The sequence below is a fragment of the Sturnira hondurensis genome, unplaced genomic scaffold, assembly GCF_014824575.4.
Source record: "Sturnira hondurensis isolate 20B ecotype Veracruz unplaced genomic scaffold, ASM1482457v3 Scaffold0018525, whole genome shotgun sequence".
Taxonomy (NCBI): Eukaryota; Metazoa; Chordata; class Mammalia; order Chiroptera; family Phyllostomidae; genus Sturnira; species Sturnira hondurensis.
This window is the reverse complement of record NW_028091156.1, coordinates 8125921-8139091: the sequence shown is the minus strand read 5'-3', so window position 1 is coordinate 8139091 and position 13171 is coordinate 8125921.

Below are 13171 nucleotides of genomic sequence, written 5' to 3'. Positions count from 1 at the left end.
AAAGGAGACCACCACCACTTTGGTCTGGGGGCTCAGGCGTCAGCCCGGCTCTGTTCCCTACACCCGGGAGTACTACGCTGGGTTAGAAATGGTACACAGAAAAACCCGAGAGAGAGGCGCTCTGGCTTTGTGTTGGTTGCTTTCTAGTTTGGGATACACAACAAAGAAAACTCGATTGTGTGGTGCAGATCCACAAGGAATCCAGGGAAGCGAGAGTGAATAGAGCTGAGGCCAACTTCACGGAAAATAGTGGGGAAGGACTGTGAGCAAAGGGGGAATGGGGGAACATGATGCAGTCATGGCTTTGAGGACACAGGGGAGGACTTGATCTCTGGGGCATTTGGAGATAAGGCTGGCTCGAAAAGGGTGGGTTAGCGATACAGTGCTTAGTGCCAAAAAGGAAATTCTGTGTCTGATGTGATGGAGAGTTATATTATCCAGCAGATTTTATGATGATGAACCTGAGACCCAAGATAAATGGGAAAGGAGGAGAGAGGAAAAGGAAGCCAGTTAGTGTATATAGAGCAGTGTCCCTTAAAGCCTGGACCGATCAGGCTTGGCTCCAAATAGGGAGAAGGGAGAATGAAGAAGAAAAGCAAGTAACCCACTGCAGGTCATTGGACAAGATTCAAACCCTCTTGGTCGGCTTTCCATCTGTAACATAAATGAATTGGAACAGAGGATCTACAGACCGACTTCCAGCTCTAATAGGTTAAGTCTTTGTTCATATTATAAAAGAATAGTACAGAGAAAGACATCACACCCTGGCCGGGTAGCTCAGTTGGTTAGAGCATCATCCCAATACTTCAAGGTTGTGGGTTTGATTCCCCGTCAATGAATGCGGAGACGAATGGAATGAGAATTCAATCTCTCCCTCCACCATTTCTTCTAAAATCAATACATATAATTTTTTAAAATGATATCACTGCTGAGGATTAACTGGGCTACAGTATTGTCTCATTTCCTGGCTTTGCTCTTTGCTACCGTGGGAACACCCGCAGCAGAATGCTGAAGTATCTGTTGGAAATTTCACCGAGAAACTGTTAAGGTTCTTCTAAAAGTCACGTCCCCATCACTTCTAAAAACAAATTCACATGTGACACATTGCAGGCTTTCAGGAAGAATTTATTTTATTCTATTGCCATTATGAGAAAGGACCAAATCAGTGAAGGAAAAAGAAAGAAGAGCCATTCCCAGCAAATTGACGAGTCTGACACATATCACGTACGAAAGGCAGGCAGGTGCTGAGGGAAGACCCAGAGATTAACTGAAAAACAGCACACACCCAACGCTATCACTGGAGTCAGAAATTCCATTTACCTTCCTCTCAGCTACTTTGACTTTAGCCCAAGTCACGCTCGGTGAGACTAAATGGACTTATAAAAATAATAATAATAATTAAGTAAATCTTAGAAATCCCTGATGGCTTTTTTTTTCCTTTAAAAGCATTAATTAGCATGAGCTGCTTAAACTTCCCCTTACACTCAACACCAGGGATGTCTCAAAATTGAGATGAAGTGTTAAAAAAAAAATGTAAACCGTGAGAAATATTTCGGATACTACACAAACAGTGTGAAGATGAAGAGACAACACACAGGAAGTGACGGGCTGGGGAAGGGAGGGCGGGCTTTCTACCTGGGCCTCGTTTATCCATCACCTTCCCACCCCCGTACCCCGTCTTGGCCACTGCTCCCCTACTTTGTTATTGTGGGGCAGGAAAAGACAGAAGAGACACAAAACAAGGATGAAAAAACATACCTCACACCCTGGCTGGTGTAGCTCAGTGGATTAAGCGTGGGCCTGTGAACCAAACAACCGCAGTTCAATTCCCAGTCAGGGCACATGCCTGGGTTGCAGGCCAGTTCCCAGCAGGGGACTCACGAGAGGCAACCATACATTGATATTTCTCTCCTTCTCTCCTTCCTTTCCCCTTTAAAGATAAATAAATAAAATCTTAAAAAAAAAAAACACCTCACACACAAAAACTAATAATAATAATGCTACTGGAGTTGTAGTGAGAGAAACAATAGACTTTAAGTGAAAATGGATTCTACAGCTAAAGGAGAATAATTCATAATGATGAAGGTGCCCTTGGCCAAAATCATTCACAAAGGCTAAATTTCTAGCCACAAAGAATCTAAAGCAAATACTGACAAATTTACAATGGGAAACAGACTCATCCATGATCCTATTGGCATAGTTAAATATGCCTCTCTCAGGACCTTGTAGAACAAGCAAACGAAACTCAATGGGATGTTAAGTTATTACAAAAATTGTAGAGGATTTGAGGGACAAAGTTGACCAAAGGAAAATATATCTAACACTGAACCTAGTGACAGAGGATATGATTTTTCAAGTGAATGTGAGTATTTACAAATGTGGCCTTATAATGAGACACAAAACAAGTCTCCACAAATTTCAAAGGAGTGCATTTATCCAGACTATCTTGTCTGACCAGAGTGCAATTATGATATAAATAACCAAAAAAAATTTTTTTTAAATCCTTCTACCTAAACTGTGATCAAAGAAGAAATAGCTTGGCGTATTAGAAATTTATTTAAATTTAAATGTCCAAAAAAAAAGTTGCTTAAAAATATGTGGAGCAGAAGCTGTTGAAGAGAGAATTTCAGGACATATGTTAGAAAAGAGGGAAGGAAGACAAGTAATGAGCATGTTAAGAAGATTAAAAAAAGCAAATTAGTCTAAAAAGCCAATAATAAAGGAAAGAAGACAGCTAGAACCGTCTCATAAAGGAGGAGGTAAAAAAATCGAGTTTTCTCCTTGTAAAAACTTTTTAAAATTCATAAGCCTTGGAAAACCTGGTTGAGAAACAACAGGCGGGTATGCAAATGATTGAAGTTAGAAATGAAAGAAGTCACCGCCCATAGCGGGCCAGCTGACAGCTTCCGTAGAAGTAAGGTCCCAGTCCCTGGAAACTGCATTACTTTATTTGGGAAACGTGGTTTGCAGATGTGGTTAAGGATCTTGAGATAAGGAGATGCTACCAGTGGGTCCTAAGGAACATCACGGGTATTTTTATAAGAGCGAATGAGAAATGTGCACACAGTAAAGACAATGGACCACTGTACATGGAGCAGAGAGACTTACAGAGACTGGCCTGGAAGGTGGGAATGACGTGGCCACGGGGCAGGGAATGCTAGCCACCCCAAAAGTGGAAGAGGCAAGGAATGGATGACCCAGCAGGGGCGTCCCACCCACTGCCCACCAGCCTCATGCTGCCCAGGATGACTACGAATGTGGCCCAACACAAAACCATAAATTTACCTAAAACCTTTTTTTTTTGCTCATCAGTTTTTGTTAGTGTTTGTGTGCTTGGTGTGTGGCCCAAGGGAACGCTTCTTCCTCCAGTGTGGTCCACAGACACCAAAAGTTGGGACCCCTGCCTAGAGGCCCTGGAAGGAACCCAGGCCTGCTGATACCTTGGATCTGGATCTAGTGAGACGTGTTTCAGGCTCCCGGCCTGAGGGCTCCTGTCTGCCGTGTTAAGCCAGCAAGCTGGCTCCAATTTGTTACAACAGCCACAGGAAACGAATACAGCCACTTCACTATAGATTTTGAAGTCACTGAAAAATTAATAGGAGAAAACTGTGAGCTGTGTTAGAGCAACATATTTGAACATACAGATGAAAGGCAAGAATTCCTACAAAAATACAAACAAGTCAGAAAGAAATTCAAAACTTCAAATGGTGCTACAATTATTACTAAATATAATCCTAAATAACTAATTTTACCTAGGAAAAAACACAAGGCCCACACCATTTCCGTGGAATATTTTAGTGTGTCTTTACAAAAAAAAATTAATCTTATACAAATTTTCCCAGAGAAGAAAAGATAAAAAGTTTCCATTTTTCCAACTTATTTTATGATAATCTTTATAGCATACCCTAGCAGTTAGATTATTAAAAATTATAGAATTTTCTTGTTCGTAAACAAACAGAGATGGGAAAATTCTTATAATGAAAGCAAACCAAATTCAACAATATATAAAGAGATTAATATACCACAATCAGGCTAGGTTTATTTCAAGAATGCAAAATTAGTTTTATATTAAATGAGCAATCAATATAAGTTGCCCTACAAGCAGAATAAAGGAGGAAAATCAAAGAATGTCAGTAGATGCAAGAAAAAGTATTTAGTAAAATTCCAAGTCCAAGCACTATAAAAATTCTTAGAAAATCAGTGGAAAGGAAGGCAACGTTCTTACTCTATTAAAGGGTGTCCACAAGGAAACCACGTCATCCCAGTGAATTACAAGGAGCACACCTACCCAGCCAGGTCCACAGGAAGCGACAGAGTCACTCAGTGCAGCCCTGTCCAGTCACCCCAATCGGCTCCAAGAAATCAGAACCTATTTTATTCCATGGAGAGTTTGTTTGGTTATGCAGCAAAAAACCTGACTGATAGAAAACACAGTATCTAGATTTGACGCTGCATGTCATCATGAAAACCTAAAATATGTGGACGTGGCCTTGGGACAAACGCAGTGGGAATCTTTTATAAAAAGCAGAAAGATGGCGACGCACATTACACACAAACAACCCACTGATAAAAGTTTTGCCATCAGTACCTTGGAAGAAAGAAAATAGATCTAACAGCGTTGTGGACTTGAAAAGATAATTTATAGTCAGGCTGTTAAAGGCATTGCTTTTAATTGCCTATTTTAAGCTATGACTAGAAAGGATCAGAATCAGAAATAAATGGATCAGTTTATAATCTGAATTTAGAGGGTATGTTGATCACTCACATAGAAAATCCAGGAGTGTAAACAGATGATTAGAACTGATAAGGAAGTTCGGCAAATTCCCAAGAGATCAGTTTGCACATGGAAAGAGCATTGCTTCATTCAAAACAAAAACAAGAAAACGTTCACGAATACAAAAACTTAGTTGAAATGTGTGCCAACTGTATTGCCTTTGGACAGGTCCTTCAACCTCTCAAAGCCTTGTTCCCTCATCTATGAAATGGAGATATTAGAAGTACTTGTCTCATAAAGCTGTCATGAATATTCCATTTTATAACACATTTGAAGAATTAGCTTAGCACCCAGTACACAGTTAGGTTCAGGACTGGTTTCCAGCCAAACCTGTGTTGCTCACGGTCTACCTGCATGCTGACTTTATCCTGCTTGACAGCTGTCTGCTCAAAAGAAGCCACGCAAAGCTTTTCCAGGGTCCCACTCTATCCAAAAAAGCAGGGTTCCTAGGAAACTTTCGAAAATGCCATAAAGTGAAGAAGCCGTTATTAATTGACACGCAAACATTTTTGAGTGGTCCCAGACCCCTCAAAGCACACACAATGTCTACGTCATTCACCACAATCCAAATGCTTCATTAAATGTCATTTAGTGTTAAGCATAAAAGCCTTACAGGCTCCGTTAGGCTTCCTGACACCCTAGAACACACCTTGCTACCAGGGGCACAGCATCAACTACGAGGATGCACAGTGCTCACGGACACAGCCTGGAGCTCTTGCCCCCAGTGGGAGAATGGTCCCAGGAAGGAGCTGCCTGCTGTTGCCATGGTGCGTGCGCTGCCTCTGCAGCCACCCCTGTAAAGCAGGCGCCCCGCGCTAGCCCCACTCTACGGCTTTTATCGTAAAAGTGAAATCCCCCCTGGGATTTCTTTCCCTTAGTAAACAGGCACTAATGTCAGTCTTTTGTAAAAGCGAAGTGGTGTAAGACAAACTTTCTTGCCTTTTATTGAATGCATTGGGGTACCATGGGTGAATGCAATTCTACAGGTTTCAGGTGGACAATTCTACAACACATCATCTGTATATCGTGTTGTGTGTTCACCTCCCCAAGTCACATCTCCTTCTATCGCCATTTACCCTCCCTTTACCCTCTCCTACCTCCCCCCTTCCCCTATGGTAACCATCAAGCTGTTGTCTGTGGCTCTGAGGTTTTATCCCCCTCACCCCCGCCCCAGCTTTCAAAAGTAAGGGATGAGGCTTGTACTGCGCATGCACTGCAAAACACTACCTTTTCACCCATCTCTGTGAGATTATCCCGAGTCTAATCTAGCCTCTCCTGATGAAAGGGGGGGAAAAAAGAGCAGAAAAAAAAAAAAGAATTTTCACCATATTGAACATGGTAAGCTGTTTCCTTCTATTATCTATTTAATTCTAATAGCAATCCTTCAATAGCACATTCACCCCCGCTGATTGAAGTTCAATAGACTGTAGCAGCAAGGTCCCAGCTGGTGAGGAGCGGAGCTGGGGTTTGAACCCAGGGTAACTGACTCAGAGCCACACAGGACACTGTCACTTGTGGATCGTCTGTCATTTTCTCCAGGCCGTTTCAGCAGCACCAACTCTTAGTAAACCGCCACAAGGAACTCCTGTGCCACCAAATTCCCCATGTGGTATATCTAAGTGTCACATCAAACCATCATTTTACTTATTAGACCAGAAATTACCACCAATGACACACAACCATGGATGAAAGTAGGTCTACGGTTGTATGTGAAACACAGTTTATTCTGATATTATTACTTATTACTTCCCGTATTATTTTTCCAAACAACTGCAAACCTACTTTTGCCCACCCTGGTGTTTACTTTTGTGGGGAGATTTTTTTTTCAACATGTGCACTGGGAAACACAGTCCAACCTCGGTTCTCAAACATCTTGGTTCTCGACCAGGTTGGTTGTGGGAAAAACCTCATCTAACAAAATTGCGGGTCTCAATTCTCTACCCAACAAGTCCTTTCATGCTGACACCTGTATGATCACTCAGATGTCTCTCAGGTGCCAAAGGAGATTCCGTTTTCAAAGAAATCACAGTTTTGAATGGTTTTCTGAATGAATTAACTTTGAGAACTGAGGTTCCACTGTATTAGCCACAGAGTTGGCACTTCGGGCCTGCTCAACTCACTTTGTTCACTAAAGGAAGACCAAAGCAAAATAAAACTCTAGTGAAGATAAGGAATTTCAGAACTATTAAAACAAAGTACCTGCCCTGGCTGGTGTAACTCAGTGCATTGAGCGTGGGCCTGTGAACCACACGATCACGGTTCAATTCCCAGTCACGGCACGTGCCTGGGTTGCAGGCCAGTTCCTGGCAGGGGACACACCAGAGGCAACCGTACATTGATGTTGCTCTTTTTCTCTCCTTCCTTTCCCCTCTAAAAATAAATAAATAAAATCTTAAAAAAGTATTTTAAAAAAAGTACCTGCAGGATATTTTTAAACATTAACATGCACTATTTTTCATTTGTAAAATATGTAAACATGTATGGAAAAGAAAAAAAAGCTAACCCTTGCCTAGCTCTAGACACCATTTTGGAAAATGCTCCTCTGACTTCAGTTTTGTGAATTTTTTTTTTTTTTATAGCAGTCAGTTCTCCACTTTCCAACAAAACTGTGAAATTCGACTGGGCATGGCAGATTGAATTGAAGTGTGAATAGTACGATTCAATGCCCCCTGCTAGTCCGAAATGTTTTCTTCTTAGGCCATCTCAGCAACCCCTCCCACCAGTCTGTATGCATTTCCTAAAACCAGCTCTCCAAAGGCCAGTCCACGACAAAACACACAGATCACAGCCATTTGCACAAAGGCACTAGGCATGGTTTTGTAAAATAAGGTCCGGTTCTCACTTGACTACCAGCAACAAAACGTGTATTGAGGAAAATCTTCACAGGGTCAGAATCTTTTGGCAACGCTGAGGTATCGGCCCTGCAGCGAAAGATTCAAATACATGGTCCAGGGCATTCTCTGCAATTCTGTTTAGAAATAATATTGGAAAAGAATACGGTGTGCTTCAAGAGCATTTCCATTCATGTTCTGGGCTTCTGTGCTGTGTCTACCGGGGTGCCGGTTAAAAATATTGTTACACACACGGACACATTCGGTTTACAACCTTAAGTTCAAAAACACTTCTTACTTGGAGCGGATTCCCTCGCGGCCGCGTTTCTGTGGCATTCGATGGCCCTGCATTAGGTTAGTGGGACACCTTTCCTTTCTTAAGGCCGTGCAATGGATGGGACAGTTAATTATGCATCAGCTGGCGTCTGTAATGAAAAAGGGAGTTCTCTCGATCTCTCGTGTGCCGGCAGTCATCATATTCCTGCAGCTAGGGTGTCACCTATTATAATTTTTCTGCTAATAAACAAATTTGAACTAGCCAGGAATCCTAAATTTTGAGGCGGGTTGTTTATCTGAAATATACTCCAGAGAAACAGTAATGCAGTTCTGCTTTGAATTTAAACAGGAACAGGCAAAACAAATCTCCGCGGAGGACATTTGACAATAATAAAATATTTCTCCCGGCGGGTGAGCTGGTAGCAATTGCATTGTTGCAATCCAAGCCCATGTTGCAGTAGGTCATTACCATCATAACAAGCCCTCGGACCAACTGGGATGGACATGCAACATTGAGCCCCTGATGGGCACATTATTTCAGACCCTTAACTTCATGGAGAACAAGACAAATACTACTGGGGAAGGGGGATTATATTTTGAAATTCCCTTCGTTTCTATTTTGTTTCATAATAAGATGTAGGGTGCAATCAATCTATGTTATTTGCTTGGCTTTGTCTTCGTATTTTTCTCCACATGACTGAAGAGCACGAGGCTAGACTTGGAGATTTGGAAGGGTCGGAAACACTGATTGGAACATTTCTATATCTACGTGACTATGGAACTATCCATTTGGTGAGTAAACCATTGCAGATGGAACAACTTATCCAAGCATATCTCTTTTGCCCTTTACAGATTTATCACAAATTAAACTTCAAACTTAGCAAAGGGTACCTGAAGTTTTGGCATAGGCCCAAGAACGAAGTAGTCTGTCTCCACTCTGTCTCATCTCTACCTCTTACGTAAATCAGCAACTTGGAAAATATAGGTAAGCTAGGTCACTCTGAGAAATCAATTCTGTTCTAAATGTGTTGCTGTTTTTCTTTTTATAGTAGGAAAAAAACAGGTAGTTTGAGCTACACCTAAATCCATTTTAAAGCGTATGAAAGGGCCAAAGAGTAGGATTAACAATTTTTGAAAAATATCGTGCCATTCTGCACAAGTTTGTTTTTAGCAGATGTCTCTGTGTTTAAAGGAAGTATAACCAGAAGTTGCGGCTTGCGAGTCAACAGTGAGACGTGTTCTTCACACGTGCTTCACACGTGTGTTCTTCACACGTGCTGGGGATGGGAAGGACGGACACGGGGGGTGGGGACAGTGGTGTGCAACAAAGTCCAAGTGCATTTCATTGGCTTTAGATTCCTGAGTTACAATAAAGTCCATTGTGTTGGGGGTTTTTTATTGCTTCTAGAGAGAGGGGGAGGGAGGAAGGGGAGGGGGGGAGAGAGAGAAACATCCATGTGAGAGAAAAATTGACTGGTTGTCCCCAGAGGCACCTTGACCCAGGACCGATCCCACAACATTTTGGTGCACAGGGCCAGGACATTCCTACCAAGGAAGACTCCCCACCAGGGCTTGTCTCCATATTTTTTAAAATCAGTCTAAAACCTTCACAAAACTTCAGACCCAATGTATGAAGAGTTTTTTAAAAATGTTTTAGGATATCCCTGGCTGATTTGAGAAATGCATAAAATTTAAAACGGTAGTTTTCTCATCTTGTCTTCACCTTAGAATCACCTGGAGAATTTTTGTTTTTAATTATTCCATAGCCCAGGCTACATCTCAGAGCAATTAAAACCCAATCTTCGGGGGGGGGGGTTAAAATGTGAGCATCAGGAGTTCTTAATACTCTTCAGGTGAGTCCAATATGCAGCCTAATTTGAAAACCACTATTTAAAAAAAGAATCACTTACACACAACAGGTGCAAACTAAAGCCATCGCTTCTGACAAACAGAGGAGCCATTTGTCAGAGCTACCCATTGTTTATAGCTCCAGAAATACAACCTGCTAAAACACCCAAAACGGACTTCGTTATTTCCTTTTACACCTGAGGCACCCCTGATGAACATGGCAGTCTCCAAAAAAACAAAACAAAACAAAACCAAAACAATTGATCTGCCATAATTCTGAATTATAAAAACCAGCAAGAGAATCCTGACACTTAAGTCCTTAAAGCGCATGTTGTGTGTGTAACACAGGTCATTTTAAAACGAGGACGTCCCTGGAAGATTTACAGGCACGATTTTTTTCCTTTCAGGTTTGTTCCTCACATTGTCTCTGTTCCACCCACATACTGTGAAAATACCCCAAACACATCCGATTCTAGGCTGAGCTCGTGCGACTCCAAGGACAGGAGAGGAGGAAAGAGACAGAGTTCTGTGGCTCAGCATGCGCGTCTTGGGGCTTCAGGTCACCTCAAGCCCCTACCTCCGATGCAGCTTGCGTCTCGAGAGCACCCGCCACCTCTGAAAGGTGAGAAGTACAGTGAGCAAACACCGACACGCCACTCACACGAAAGGCAGCAGGGACAGGCACGCACATATTAGCACCTTGGTGATGGCTGCCGGAGGGTCCGGGGGCCGCGCAGCTACCCCGGAGCAGCCAGGGCTGCAACCTCGGAGCGAAAGAGGCGAGGGGAGGCCGCTAGCTGTCAGCACAGCCGCTGAGTGAGCCCTCTGGAGCTGAAGACAGCTCCCCGCCTCCCGCGCACGGATCTAGAAACTCTGCTGATTTCTCACTCAGGAAACCTGGTCAGCCCCCGCCAGGGCTGCTCCCCAAAGCGTGCGGCTCTCGCGGACGAGCTCCGTGCAAACACGACTTCACTGTGGGTGCAGGGAAAGAAGAGGAATCGCTCGTTTCCACGCGATCTTAAAATACGGGGAAAGTTTTCTGTTATGACATTGACACAGAGGCGGTGATTTGGCGTAATGCAGGATGATGCGGGGATGCTTTAAGATTAAGGGAGAGCTATATAAAGGCTTGTCAGGGTGAATTCTAATGTGCCGCAAGACACTTTGCATACTCTTAAATATGCAAAACGTCTCTTGGCACCCTAGGATTCATTCTGACAAGCCTTTATATAGCTCTTATTTAAACTCCTGCTTTATTTTTAGGGAAGAGGTACTCTGAGATACTCTCTCGGTGGAAACAGCAAGGGGCAGTCTTTGTTGATTTGGTTCTTTCGTGGAGGGTGGGGGGGCAGGGAGGGGGGGAATAAAGAAATACGATGCAGGAGAGCAATCAAAAGTGGAAGCTTGTTTAATATTGCTCTACCATCATCCTGAAAGGCATAATCATTTGAGTTACACATCTGAACTGATTGGAGTTACAGAATCATATCTCCTTTTTGCATTTAACAATATATACAATATAAAATAAATACATTTACACAAATGGACATCGGCTGGAGCACACAGTATGGTACACATCACAAAAATATACAATTGATTGCTTTACAGATGTGAAGCCCATCTACAGCTATAGACATGGTTTTATTAGTTATGATTATTATTATTATTATTCTTTTTACTACTGGCTATAATGCAACTCCTGGATTATTAGAAGCAGTTTAAATTTTTTTGTCCTCTTACGATCTTTGCACATAAGACTGCCATAAAATGTTTTCCTAGGCAGGTAAACAGAGACGCTTAAATAATTAAAATACAATCACCAATACCCATTTTCTCTTCTATAAGAAAAATAGCAGTTTTAAATTTTTTATATCTTTTATGTTATCATTTAAATGCAAAATAGTGGAATAAATATAACAATCTGAGCTGATTGAAACACAAGTGTAACAGCAGGTAGTCACACAATCATATTGCTTTAAATAAGAACAAACTGAAAGAGAAGAAAAATAAAAATTAAAATCTTATGGCTAAAACGTACCTTTAAAACTTTCCAAAACTTCACATTAAGTAAATGGTCTTGCTTGAAACTTGAAAAAACTTACCTCGAGTGAGGTTCAAGATGAGCATTTGCCCTAAAATCCTGTGCAGTTCCGTGCAATTCTCTTAAATCTCCGTGTTAGTTGTGTTTCCTATTTATGTTTCCCTTAAACTGAAAACTAAAAGTTGTACTTCTTTTTTTTTTCCCACAGATCTCCATCTCGTGTTTTCAGTTGGTTGGCTCTTACTTCTGAAGCCCAAGTACTTTAATGTGATACAGTAAAAATGATGTATATATTGTGTATACTTTATTTATATATACTGTGTTTGAATAGTAGCAACTTAAACCCTGCACAGACTTTCTGGAAAAGAATCTTTTTAAACACTTACATATATAAATAATCTTATAGGATCAGCACCGTTTTATGTCCCAGGAGTTGGATTTTTCTGTTGTCATTTTTAAAGGGATGTGCCAATTTCTGAACTCCTATCACAGCTATAAATTTCAAGTTATTGACCATCTGAATGAATTGCTAATGATGATTTATCTAGGATCACACTACAGTCACTTCTCTACTGAGAAACCACAATCTACAATATATTCCCATATAGCTAATGATAGATACACAGTATTTCTAGCATCGGGCTGATGAAACACCAGCCCAAGGTATTTTGTTTAAAGCGCACAACGTAGCAAGAGTTTTGGAGACGTATCCGCACCAAGAAGTTTAGCAACAACACAGAGCGAGTTAATAACAACATCTGAGAGATGAGTGAGTGAAAGCCATATATATACAGCATTTAAAAATTAGACTTATCTATATCCTTGAAATATTCAAAGTTTTATTTCTAAGCTATACATTGGTATTCTATAATAAACCATTAGAGAAATTATTCCTTGTTTTGAAAATATTATTATGATTTTGACATGTATCTGTTTCGTAGTGGATACTTGTTTGGAGGTTCAATCTCTTAATTATTATCAGGAAGAGCCTTATTACTGGTAAGGAAAGAATATACTACTGTAGTCTCCTGAGGAATTGTACATCCAGTACTGTCTCTAATTCTACCCTGTGTCTAAAAGCACACACCACAAGAATCCAAACACCACAAGAAGAACAAGACAGACAGTCTTCGAATGCAACGCAAAATTCAGGAAAAGCACAGCAAACATGAAACATTGAAAAGCTGAACTACATTTCTTTTGTTTGTTAGGATTACAATTTTAATTACATCTGTGTACATAGAATAAGACTGTTCACATAGTACAGGGAGCAGCTACTAACACTGGTCCATTGGTATAGCATCGGATGGAGGTTACTGTTTCCTTCGTTTCCTGGTTATTCAGGGACTGAAGATTTCGGGGGGGGGGCATCTAATTGATTTCTTCATTAGATTACACCTC